The sequence below is a fragment of the Anastrepha obliqua genome, chromosome 1 (assembly GCF_027943255.1).
Source record: "Anastrepha obliqua isolate idAnaObli1 chromosome 1, idAnaObli1_1.0, whole genome shotgun sequence".
Classification (NCBI taxonomy): domain Eukaryota; kingdom Metazoa; phylum Arthropoda; class Insecta; order Diptera; family Tephritidae; genus Anastrepha; species Anastrepha obliqua.
In genome coordinates, this window is record NC_072892.1 from 31493041 (window position 1) to 31507242 (window position 14202).

At 36.9% G+C, this 14202-nt stretch overlaps 1 protein-coding gene across 1 annotated transcript in view; it reads left to right on the forward strand.

The window, feature by feature from the left end:
• The window catches only part of LOC129235792 (tyramine receptor 1), a 42476-nt gene that overhangs the window by 1112 nt on the left and 27162 nt on the right, over positions 1-14202 (forward strand). The gene's annotated exons all lie outside the window — the stretch shown is intronic.

Sequence of the window (14202 nt, forward strand, 5' to 3'; positions counted from 1 at the left end):
GTGCAGTTATTACAATACAATAACTGTGAGCTCTTCGTGCTCGAATGTGCATGTGTATGTGCAATATTTTTGAATCGAATCGGAAATTGTTCGAGATTTATTGCGCTACTCACAATTTGTTAAAACAATTACAAATACAATTTATTGCTTGGACTTTCGTTAAAAAATTTACTATTCTCAAATTGCAGCGCTTGTCGGTGCTTTCGAATAAAAATAAATGGAAATTTGTTCTACCACTACCGGGTATTAGCGGCGTCAGCAATCAATTGCAAAACTTATCGGACTGTCAAAATTTTAAGTTGTACAAATTCAATAAGACATTCTACTATTTTGACTTTTAACAGCTTTAAATTAAAATTTAAAATTGGTTGGTGCCACGGGGTCTGAGAACACAAAGTATTTTAAGGCCCTCGCCTCATTTGAAATGCTGTTTTTTGGGTGGTTCTATAAAAGAGTGTAAAACAGAAACGAAAAAAGATTTTTTTTTTTATTTTTGCTTTCAGTATTTTATTTTTTGTTGCATTATTAAAAAAACAAAGAAATTGTTTTGGCTATACAGGGTTCGTTAAAAAGTTGTCAGCCTTCAAAAAATGGTCTTCACAGGAGGGATGGACACAGATATAGCCAGTTCAACTGAACTGATTTTGATGAAATAAAATTTAAATGACGTAGAATAAATCTCGTTATCGTGCGAGCTACGATCAATTCGGAAAAAAAAATTTTAGTATTTTTTTCGGACCTTTAAAGGAAAAAGAGCTGTCGAAAAACGGTTTTTCATCTTTGAACGTTCGCCATTTTGTCAATTTTTTGTTTTTAAGATCGTAGTTCACTCAATAACGGCATTCATACTGAATAAGAACCTTTTTGTCTTTTTGATTTCAGAGTCCGAGTCCTGTAATCCATGTCGCCAGTGACATACCTTATTTTGGAAGACTATTTTTTGAAGGCTGACAACATTTTGAACGAACCTCGTATGCCAAAAAAAAATTATTTTTTAACAATGGATCAAAAAATAAAATACTTAAAACAAAAATAAAAAAATGTTTCGTTTCTGTTTTACACGCTTTTAAAGAAACACCTAAAAAACATCATTTCAAATGAGGCCTTAAGTCTTTTAGCGAAGTTTTTGATTTACAAAAGTAAGGATAATAAGCATTTTATTTTCATTTCACGTAAATAAAAAAGAGGTGTTCAACCTTTACAGCCAAAAATATGCAGGAACCAGACCATCCAAGTCCTATGTAAAGTCGGTCGTCGAGTCCGAAAATCTAAATCATTTATTTTTTTGGAATATAGTTTTGGAGATAGCGCCAAGTAACGGTTTTTAACTAAAAAAAAATATTTTAATTATGTATGATATAAAAACAAACACCATTGGGATACCTTTGGCGACGAGTAAACTAATAATAAAAAGCCACATTATCCAAGAGACGAATAGGTCATGGAGAGATGAAGATACATGCGTAATAGCCAAGCTACTATGGCCGCAAATAAGCAGGAAAGGACACAGGCGTTGCTTAATCTCTCAAGAGACAATATCTCGTAGTTCATGGCTTGTTTAACCGGTCATTGGCTATTTAGAAGGCATTCCTTGAGACTAGGAGTATTCTCCCATGAATATTGTAGAAGCTGCAGAGATGAGGAGGAGGAAGAAACAGTAGAGCACTTCCTTTGCAATTGTCCAGCTTTAGCTAAAATCAGAGCAGGTTGTCTAGGTAAATATTTTTTTAATTATCTTACAGAGCTGTCTGCCGTGGGGTTGAGATCAATTCTACGCTTCATAAGAGCCACAAAATGGTTCCACAAAGGAAGGTAAATGGGGTTCCCGGGCAGCACAGTGGTATCACAACGGACCTGTAAGGTCTAAGTGAGTTGGTCGTGCAGACCGACTACCGCCATAACCTAACGTAACCTATGATATAAAACTAAATGTTTACAGCCATTACAATCAACACAATTTTATACGAACTATTAGAATGAGAACTGTAGGTAAGGTTCTTGAAGAACCCATGCATAGAATGGTAGTTTAAGGACTGTTCCGCCAGATAGCTGGTGGTTTCAATGAAGAGAAATGATGATTAAATAAGTAAATTCAAAAAAATGTCTAAGCTTAATTTGCAAGGTTATGAGTATTTATGAAGCATCCAAGTATATTAATTGAAGTATCGGGGGTTTTTTAGCTGCATGATATCGTGCTGGCATTTCTGTTCTTTAAGGCTGGGTAAGTCATCATGAATCGTTTAACGCCAGAACAACGCTCACAAATTGTTGAAATTTAATTTGAAAGAAAAAAAAAATAAATAAAAAATCTGTTCGCGAAGCTTATAGAGCGAGGTGTTGTAAAAAGATGCCGAACCGTCGATTTATAGGCCTTTGTTCTTTGACTATGTGGAAAATTTTCGTGAGCGTCTTGACTGAAGTGCTTAAGAAATACAGCTCGTGCAAGAATTGAAGCATCGTTTGCGACGCATTTTTGCTGATTGGGCTCATTTAGATTTATTATTCAGATTTATAGGAGAAATTAGTCAAAAATTCGACTCATCGAATGGCCCATGTAAGACAGTTTAAGGGGGGACCCTCATTTATCGGGTCAAAAAAATCGATTTTTTGGAAATAATTTTAATCTATTCTACAACTATTTAAGAATATACTTTCAAAATTTCAAGTCGATATCTGTATTTTTGAAGGAGTGACAAAATTTTTAACAGGACGCGATGGGTGGCCTGATCGCCTGTATCCAAAACTTTAAACGCGTTTTTCTCGAAACATCATTTTTCGATTTTGTGTACACAATTGAGAACGCTGTATTGAACCAATCAGGCTTTACAATAGCTCATTTTAAAGATAATTAAATTGTTTTCAATGTGACATTAAGTGTTTTAAAAAAAAAAAGATTTTCATATTTTTTTGTAATTTTAAAGTCAATTTTTATGCATGAAAAATCACTTTTAACATAAAACTGGGTAAAAAATATCAATTTCGACATTTTTTTTTTAAATCAAAATGTCACATCGAAGGTATTATCCTAAAGTTTAAAAAAAAATTTGGTTTTTTTATTTCAGAAAAAAATTCAGAGCGCTAGAATGTACACAAATAGAATGAGGTGCCATGGACGAGGTGTATATTTCCATACTTAAAATGTTTTTTTTCTTCTCCGAAAATTTTTGTAGACAGTCAAGACATTTATTAAAGTACTTTATGAATTACAAAACGTTTGAAGTTATTTTACCTAAGAAAAAAATTCCCAAAAATGATGCATTTTTCGACCGTCTAAATGAGGGTCCCCCCTTAAAGCGCAGCGTTTATTGCGGTACCAGCTGGTGGTAGTATAGGAAGAGGAAGGCCTCCTCTGGGAAGATCAGGTGAAGAGGGACTTGACTTGACTTGGTGTGTCCAATTCGCGCCGGTTAGCACAAGAAAGAAACGACTGGCGCGCTTTGTTAAACTCGGCCAAAATCGCGTAAGCGGTTATAGCGCCAATTAAGAAGAAGAAGAAGAAATTAAAATGCCGGTATTTACGGGAGCAAAAATAAACCAATTTCTCGCCGACTCTGAGTTTACCAAATATTTGACAGCTATTAAGTCTCCTGCGGCGAGTGTGTTTTGAATGGTACGAGTAGCAACTGAGTTCCTCGGCAATAAAAAAATCGCAAAGTGCAAAAGCTACTGACGAATTATTAGGTGCGCAACTAAGTTATCGCTATTTGTCAATTGATGCCGCCAGCAGTGTGTGCTAGTCAATTCTAACATAACCTAAAAGTCATAAACCAAGCCTAGGCATATGGTAAACAAACTGCTTCGACACATTAGTGATTTTGTTTTGGTATCATATACTTCCGGTTTTGTGAAAATGCCTGATTTTATGCCGAATAATCGTCATTTGCGGGAAGTGTTCATTTTCCTCTTTCATTCGAAAAAAAACGGCGGCTGAAGCGCATCGAGAGCTACAAAAAGTTTATGGAGATGCTGCTTTAAAGATGGTGATTTTAATGTTGACGACCGTCCACGTGAAGGAAGGCCAAAAACCTTCGAAGACGCTGAATCGGAGGCATTGGTGAATGAGGATCCGTGTCAAACGCAAGAAGAGGAGTTACCCGCCAATCCATTTCCAAGCGCTTGCATGCTTTGGGATTGATTCAGAATCAGGGGACTTGGGTTTCTTATGAGTTAAAACCAAGAGATCTAGAACGTCGTTTTTTCGCCTGTGAACAACTGCTCTAGCGGCAAAAAAGAAAGGGTTGTCTTCATCGTATCGTGACGGGTGATGCAAAATGGATTCATTACAGCAATCCAAAGAAAAGAAAGTCATGGGGACTGCCCGGCCATGCTTCTACGTCGTCGCCTCGGCCGAATATTCACGCTGCGAAGATTATGGTATGTATTTGGTGGGACCAAGTTGGTGTTATTTATTATGAACTGTTAAAACCAAGCGAAGCTATCACAGAGGATCGCTATCGACTTCAATTGATGTGATTGAGCCGAGCACTGTGCGAGAAGCGGCCGCAATATGCGAAGTGGCATGAAAAAGTGATTCTACAGCATGACAACGCTCGGCCTCACGTTGCCAAACCCGTTAAAACCTACCTGGAAAGACTGAAATGGGGAGTCCTACCCCAACCGCCATATTCTCCAGATATTATGCCGTCCGAGTATCACCTGTTCCGATCGATTGCACATGGTCTAGCTAACCAGCAGTTCCATTCATATGAAGACATCAAAAAATAGCTTGACCCGTGGAAAGCCTCAAAAGATGAATAGTTTTACCGCGACGGTATACGAGATCTACCAGAAAGATGGGAAAAAGTAGTAGCCAGCGATGGGCAATACTTTCAATGATTCATTTGTAACCATTTTTTCAGAATAAAGTTGTTTTTTCATCAAAAAAAGACTGAGAACTTAGTTGCGCACCTAATATTATATTATTATTTTCTGTATATAAAATCAGTACTACATTTGTTTTCCTTTTATAGTTAAATAAGTGTATAAAAGATAATTACGACTACGGAATTTAATTTGTGCCCGCATGACGAACGAGAGCAAAATAAATACCCAATTTAAGATTACACAAATTTTACGTACTTTTTTACTCTAATTAGGTGTTATAAATAAACAGAAACAGAATTTTAAATACAGTGCATGTAATTTCATATTTTTTCATGTAATCAAAACCCGTTATTTGGCGAAATCTCGAAGACTATATTACAGAAAACAGACTCAGCGACCGAATTTACATAGGATGCTTTCCATTTCAATTCAACCGGGCTATTCGGGACATGGTCTTCGATTTCGATGCAACTCAAATATTTATGTTGCTCTCTGGTCAAAATAATGAGACACGTATTTTTTTGTTCGCCCGAAAATTTTTTTTTTTCAAGACTTTTCGCCAATTTTGTTTTTCGCCTCAAAATCGATTTTTTTTAATTATATAAGAAAATTTTTTGTTTAAATGCTCATACCTTAGTCAAATATGAAACGATTTTAATAATTCTGGGTTCAAAATGATCGTAATTACTTGCACAAGCGGCTTCATGTAGAAACAATTGCAAAAACGTAGTTGAACATTTTTTATTTTGCAAAAAACAAAAAAAATCGAAATTTTTTCGAAATTCAATATTTCAAAAAGTGTATTTTTTTTAACTTTTTCCAAATCAAGAGGATACCTCAAACTTCAATTGAGCTGAATGCCTAGTAGCTAAAATGAGTTGTTTTTGAGTAATGAATTTTTGAGTAAAAAACCTGTTTCGCACTTTTAGTTTTTTGAAAAAAAAAATTTTCAACTACTTTTTTGCAATTGTTTCTACATAAAGTCGCTTGTATAAGTAATTACGATCATTTTGAACGCAGAATCATTAAAATCGGGTCGTTTTTGACTAAGGTATGAGCATTTAAACAAAAAATGTTCTTATATAACTAAAAAAATCGATCTTGAAAAAAAAATTTTTCGGGCGAACAAAAAAATACGCGTCTCATTATTTTGACCAGAGAGCAACATAAATATTTAAGTTACATCGAAATCGAAGACCATGTCCCGAATAGCCCGGTTGAATTGAAATGAAAAGCATCATAGGAGTTGGATGGTCTGGTTCTTGGGTCTTTTTGGCTGTAAATTAGCGTAGGACGAACAACTCTTTATTTTATTTACGTAAAAAGAATACAAAATCCAATATTAATTTCACTGTTATAAATAACTTTAAATATTAAAAACTTTATTAAAAGACTTAAATTTGTTTGCATTCATAATTTTTTTTTTTTTTGTTTTTTTGTATTAGAAAGCACTCACAGGCGCTTCACTTTGAGAATTGTAAATTTTTCGAGCGAAGGACCAAACCATAACAAAAATTAGCCATCTTAACTGTAACTTATTGGCAAGTGTTGGCAATTTAATTGCTTCTTATTTAATTAAAAAACATTTTTTTATGAAAATATAAATCACTCTCCCATAAAAAGTATATAAATCCAGTTTTCGAACTGTGTACAAATTAAATAATTAATGCAATAAATTTGTATAAAATTTAAAATTTGTTTCAAAACTTTTAGAAGAATTTCGAGTATGAAAAGTTATAGCCCATGATAATAAAAATTCTATGGATATGTTTAACTTTTCAGTAAAAGTGCTATAACTCGCTCAGCTTTGCTCTGATTATCATATCTAGAGTCAGTTGCGTTACTTCAGTTTCGAGGTATGAAAACACCAATGTGACTCTGTAAAATCTGACATTGTCATCGTAAAGTTTAGTACAGTAATCATATATGGCGAACGCCGGAGGTGAATGGGTTGTTCCGTGGCTACTCTTCGGGAGTATGCAGGCTCGAAACTCATTGTGGTCATGAAAAACCAATTGATAGAAAGTGTCTTCTAATAGTGGTTGCTCTCGACAGACAATGAAAAACCTCCAAGTGTTTTTTTGCCGTGAAAAAGCTTCTCATAAAAATTATCTGCCATTGGGAGTTGGCTTGAAACTGTGCGTCCCTCCATTTGTAGAACAGCATCAAGGCGCACACCGTAAATTGCAGGAGGAGCTCTGCCAAAACACCTAACAGAAGTGTACGCGCCAATTATGTGTTTATTTTTTACTTTTGTAATCATACAAGGAGACTGAGCTAAAATAGAAATGACAAGAGCTTCGTTGTGATAACTTTGAGCTTATTTATTCAAAATAGCCCCTTCTGGCCTTGATACACCTTTTTGCGCGATCTAAAAGCTTTTCGAAAGAATGTTTCAGGTCATTGACCGGAATGTCTTTCAGGATGTCGGTACAAGCCTTTTGGACGGCCTCTACGGACGCCAGACATTTTCCTTTCATAGCCATATGCAATTTTCCGAATAGGTAGAAGTCACGGGGAGCCATATCAGGCGAATACGGTGAGTGATTCATGATTCAAATGCGATTTCTAGTCAAAAAATCAGTCACAAGACTGGATCGATGAGATGATGCATTACCATGCAATAAGCGCCAGCTTTCTCCTTCGCGGTATTTAGGACGAATTCGACGCATGCGATGCAACAAACGCTTCAAAACGCCAAGATAGAAAATTGCATTGAAGGTTTGGCCCGTTGGCACGTACTCCTTGTGGACAATTCTCTTGGAATCGTAAAAACAAATGAGCATTGACTTTATTTTTGATTTCTCCAAACGCGATTTTTTTGGTGATGGCTCGTCTGGGGCCTTCCACTCCACATTTTGATTCTTAGTTTCAGGTTCATGTTGGAAATTCGTCACCCATTACAATGTTGTAAAGGAAGTTCTCATCTTTTCCCGCCTCTTTAATGAGGTCTTTCGAATGTTGAATTCAGAGCAATTTTTCGTCTTCAGTTAACTTGTGCGAAATGAAACGTGCACAGACCTTTCGTAAGCTTAAATGATCAGTAAAAATGCAATAAATCGATGTTTTGGAGATATTCAACTCCGATTCCAAGAATTTCAACTATAATTTCGATTCATTTTTGGTAAATTGACGAACAATTTTGATGGAGTTTCCGGTGATTACTGATTTTGGGCGGCCCGTATGTTCATTGTCATTTATGTCCTCACAACCATCTCTGAAACGTGTAAACCACTTATGAACTCGGGCACGAGATAGACAATCATCGCCATACATTTTTTTCATCAATTCAAATGTTTCGGCAAACGTTTTCCCGATTTTAAAACAAAATTTGATATTAGCGCTTTGTTCAAAACTCATTTTTGTACCGCTGACACAAACATGCTGACATTTTAGACGGAATAACTTCGCTTCCACTGAACCGAATGTTACCAAGCTTTCACTGGAAGTCAGCTCGGGATGTAACTCCCAACGGAGTGACTCATTAAAAAGATGCCAGTTTATTTTGGACTTCACCTTGTACATAATACATTTTTCGATGCGAGCCCTATTTGTGTTGCTTACAGGTACCTTAAGTATTCGCTTTGGTCGAGTCTCGAACATTTTCGTGTGGGAATTTTGTATGACTTTCGACGTGGGTCTACCGTCAACCCTCCGTGTTTCTCCGGTTTTCTAAATTCTATCGAAGTTGAACTTAGCTACAGAACGAGGCAAGGCCATGAAGGTTGTCCAAAAACAATCATTGTACCAGAAAAAATCGATACTGTGCATGAAGTGATTTTGCAAGATGCTTGGGTACGAGTTTCACTTGCATAAATTCAATATTTCATGGAAGATTTCTTTGCATTGAATATCGCTTAGTTTAATAATCGCTTATATGCGAACTCGAGTCGACTCGATTGGTGAGATGAAATGTTTAAAAGCATGCGAAAGTGTACTGATCTTCATGAACAGCATTTCACATTTGATTCAACTGATAATTACCTTCACTTGTCAATCTAAAACCTTTAGCACCAACCCTCGTATGATGCGATGATTATTGATAACATATACTTTTATATAGTTTTATTACGAGAAAATAAATTAGATCGATAAATGGCGATAATTTGCTACAAATATTAATTTATTTGATCAATTTATTCGAAGCCAGGTGCGATATAAAAAAAAATCTGTTTGTGTTTATTTTTTTTGCGCACACCTTAAAAACCGAGGTATTTCCAGACACCTGGAATAATAATAACAATGTTGAACAACTTTCAGTCAAGACATTTTCTGAATGAAGGATGAGCCGTAAATCGTGCATAGATTATTAATTTTTGTTATTTATACTGCAGAGCGATAATATATAGCAAATATATTTTAAATTAATATAGAAAGTTTAATATGCACTTCTTTCAGCGCATTACTCATCTCTTAGCCGTTGAACACATTCGATTTTTTATTAAAATATGCTTTAAACAGTTGCAAAGTATTTGAAATAGACGGTGATTTTGAAAGCGTTGCTGGTAAAAAAAAATTGTTATGGAAATGAGTTTGTTCAATTTGGTGGCCAGTTGCATGGATAGTGGAAAATGATTTCTTAGTACATTCTAGTCACCTTAGGAGTACTTGAAGTAGACCTTTAGATACCAACTTGATCAAAAAGTTCCCTGAACAACCGCCAGGTGAAATTTTGCGTTACAAATGGATGCAATGGTGCGAAAATCTTAGAAATGTTGAAAAATTGTTTCGGTAATGATAGTCGAAAGAAAACACCCGTTTACGAGCGGCCTGAACGCTTCAGAAGAGATCGTGAATCCATCGTGAATGACGAACGTAGTGGCAGGCCAACGACATCGAAAACTGATAAAATCAACAATAAAATGAGAGAAAAGGTAATTAATAACCGCAAATAAACCATCAGAAAGCTGGCAGAGGACTTCAACATTGCTTATGGATCGGTTCAGGTTATTGCAGTTAATGATTTGCTGCAAAGTTGGTGCCAAAGGAGCTGAATTTCATGCAAGAAAGGGAACGAACGCCAAATCGCCAAAAACATGATTTCCAAAATTTCCAAGGCTGAATACGACCCACCGTCAACATTCCTTAAACGAATATTTACTTGTACTGAAATGTGGGTTTATGAGTACGCCACGCAATCCAGACAACAGCAGTGTGAGTGGAGAGACAAAAAAAACTGTCGTTTTCAGTAAAAGAAGAAGGCGATGCTCACGGTTTTTATGGATTAGAACGGTATTGTACACCCCGAATTTTTGCCAGAAAATGAGTCAGTTAGTAAGGACTAGTACTTGTGCGTTTCGAGAAGTTTACGTGAAGGAATGCGCCAAAAAAGTAAGGATTTGTGGGAAAACAACTCGTGGGATTTCACATCGTAGTAACGCACCGTCGCACAGTTCTTTCATTATCTAAGAATTTCAGCTCAAGAACGAAACGAATACTATCAGCAACCTTCTACTACTAACAGCCTTCGAATTCACTTCATATAGCTCGCTGCGATTTCGTCTATTTGTTCGAGTCAAAAAACCACCACGAGGAACCCGTTTTAACAGCCGAAAGGAAGCTCTGATTGCTATGGTATACCGAAAATAGAGTTCCAGAAATGTTTCTAGAGCTGGATAGAACGCAAGCATATCACTATTGAGGAATAAATTTGTACTATATTATATTTTGAATTTTCTGAATATAATCTGGAAACTTTTTGATCAAGGTGATATTACGCTTACTTGGGAGCAAGGAATACAATCTTGCAGGGCAGACTATCAGGACACAAAGGTCATGACAGCAACGAACAGTTGGACTGCCTTGAAAAAGTAGGCGCTATAGCAATGTTCCATGGACCAGAAACCTTCTGCGGCCTTACCAAATCCCACGTAAAGGAAATTGTCAACGACTCGGAGAACATGGAATTCATACGACACTGTCGAAAAGTCCTGAACAGAGGCAGGCAAAAGAATTTTCACTTCTTTCTGGAAAAGCGTCAAGCTCTCACTGCTCATAAGGCCTATGAGCTCTCACTGAACACTATACGAGACATTTCAGCCCTCGTTATCATTTTAGGAAACTAGAATTAGTAGAATAAAGCGTATGTCGTTTTTGCGAGCAAAGTGATGAAGCACCAGAACTCATTCTCTGCGAAAGTGCAGCTCTTCCAAGGCAAAAACTCACTCACCTATATGCTGTTATTCTGGATCCATTGTTAGTATGGAATAAAAGGTTTGAGGAAGTGTTCAATTTCATTAGAAAATTTCATTTATAACCTCTCGGTCAAGCACAATAGAGCACACCACAGGTTGCACCCGCACTATGACCAGTTGAAACTATTACTCTCCATAATATTTTAGGTTGCATATCATGAATTTTGCTAGCAGTTGGTACTTTTGCGTAAATTAAAATACCCAATAAGAAATGATTTAGTCCAGGTTGTATGCTTCCCTTGCTAGGGATTTCGTCGAGCTTGTCGAACATAAAGTTGCGTGCCATCTCCTCACGTCTAAAATAATTTCGAGGTTTTCCATGATTTCATGTTTTATGTCCATAGATCGCACCGAACTCGGGATGGGCTAAATGGTGGTCATACCCAAAGCACTCGGCTTCGATTGCCGTTGTTTGCCGATATCTGTCGCTACAAAATGGCAATAGAAACATGTCAAAAACAATGTAAGAATGCTTGATGCTTAAATATTCAAACACTATTTATTAGTGGTGCGATAAATTTGTCTTAATAAGTACAGTGAAACCTAAATATATCGAAGTTGTATTGAAGTGATAGAAAAATTCGTCACTACATCTGTAGTTGCCTTTTATTTATGGAAAATGAAGCAAATATTTTTGCTAATAGGTCTTTCACAGCCAATATATTCCGAGGATTTTCATGCCCAAAATTTCTTTGAAAGGTATATATATCGTTGCGGTATTTTGATAGTGAAAGGTTTCACAATAACGAGGTTTATGTTTTGCACTCAGCAAAAATTATGTAACATTTTTTTTTTGTTTTCTTTAGGTTCTTTATATCGAGGACTCACTGTATAAGTAAATAGGTATAAGTTCAGGCGAAACTAAGTTTATAATACGCATTTGGATGATTGCCCTTCTTATTCTTTGGTTTTTAAGCAATTTCAAAAATCCTGGCCCAATTATTTTTAAGGTTAATAAAGGTTTGGAAAAAGATCAACAAGGAGCGTTTTCATGGCATAAATTCACTCGGAGGTTTCCATGTCTAGCGTGAAGTAACCGTTATTAGAAACAACTTTTTCAATCATTTAATGTTTCATACTTGGATATTCGAACCTACCCACTCCCGAATGGTAATCACGCATCAACCCATTTAGCTACGGCGGCCGCCCATACTAACGCGAGAATTCAATGATTCGGTAAAGCCCACTAATTGAATACTTTGCAGATACAAATATACAAAAAATATCTCTCTCTCTTTTAGATAAGTCTAAACACTCAGTCTGGAAGACCATTGTACTACACCCGGATAGACTACAGTAGAAATAATAGATAGACAGGATAGATAAATTTGAGTTCACTCCTCCCCAAATATTTTGGATTCCGGATGCGGAAGAGCAAGAGTATGATTTTGATGGATTTTAGTACATCGTAACTCAGCAGCCTAAGTCTGATTCTATAAATAGCTGGATGGCTACAGAGAAAATGCTCTGCAGTGTTTTCATTCTCAGGACAAGATTGGCATATTGGGTCGCCAATTAATCCCATAGAAGTCATATACTGACCCCAGTACTCTCAGTTCCTTCCTGCTAAGTGTTAGGAGAATGATTCCTAATTTCCTGTTTGGTTCTTTCCTAAAGCACATAGCTTCTCTGCGGGAGCCCAACTCAGACCAACATCTCCTATAGGTAGACCTCATGAAGTCGTGTATTCATAGTTGAATCGATGCAGAATTGACACCTAGAAAAAGTTCAGGTATGTTTGCTTATCAGTCAACTCATTGCCTGTAATACCACAAAGTCCGGGCATCCAAATAAGACAAACTTGGTTGTGTTTTGCAACACTGTTCAGTTTTTCCCGACTAATTTCGAAGAGCAGCGTGGGTTAGCAAGGGCTTTTAGTGTAGCTTGACTGCCACTACAAATTCCAATACTACTACCCCGCCACTTTTTCTCAATTAGCCAGTACTGTGGGCAAAAAGTAAGGTGAATTTGGTTGTAACATCTTTATTTATTCTTGTAAATCAATTTCATCCCCTTCAAAATAGTCGCCTCTCGATGAAATACACTTATGCTTCGATTCAGCTTTTATCTCCTCAATCGACTCGAAACGCGTTCCCCGGAGTGATCTCTTGAGTTTTGGGAATAGCCAGAAGGCACACGGAGCCAAATCAGGCGAATACGGTGGTTGCGGAACGATATGCGTGGAATTTTTGGCGAAATGGTCACGAAGAACGAGTGCAGTGTGAGACGGTGCATTATCGTGATGCAAAAACCAAGAGTTGTTGGCCCATAATTCTGGTCTTTTTAGACGAATTGCTTCACGTAAACGACGCATAACGCTCAAATAATATTCCTTATTAACAGTTTGGCCAGGTGGAAGGAATTCATAGTGCACCACACCACGAAAATCGAAAAAAACTGTCATCATGACCTTTATTTTTGAACGACTTTGACGTGCTCTTTTCGGTCTGGCCTCGCCTTTAGCACGATATTCGCTTGATTGGTCGGTTGTTTCAGGGTCGTAAGCATAAATCCAAGTCTCATCTCCCGTAATGATGCATTTGAGCTTGTCCTGATAGTCTGAAAGCATTGTTTCACACACATCAACGCGACGACTTTTTTCCAAGAAATTGAGAGTTTTCGGTACCAAACGAGATTTGACTTTTCGTAGGCCCAAATGGTCTTTCAAAATGGTTTTCACAGTTCCTTCTGATATTCCGATCATATCAGTAAGGTCTTTAACAGTCAACCGACGATTTTTGAGCACTGACTCCTTCACTTTATTGACGTGTTGGTCATGTGTTGACGTCGATGGTCGTCCGGAGCGCTCCAAGTCATCAACACGTTCTCGACCCTCTTTGAAGCCTTTGTACCACTTATAAACATTTTTCTGCGACATGGTCGAATCACCAAATGCCTTCTGCAACATGCTAAACGTTTCCGCAGCCGAAATTTCATTCCGCAAACAAAATTTGATGGCACTTCTCTGCTCAATCAAATCAGACATTGTAAAAATCGAAAAATGCACTCTTGGTCGTTTGGTAACCACAAGCGTAAATATATTACTGATAATGATATTCACATGAAAGTTGGCCCAGATGTTATTAACAGTGCTGCCAACTCATGAAAAAAATAACTGGAGCGAAATTTTAATCCCGCGAAGTTTGACAAATAAATTCACCCTACTTTTTGCCCACAGTAGTAG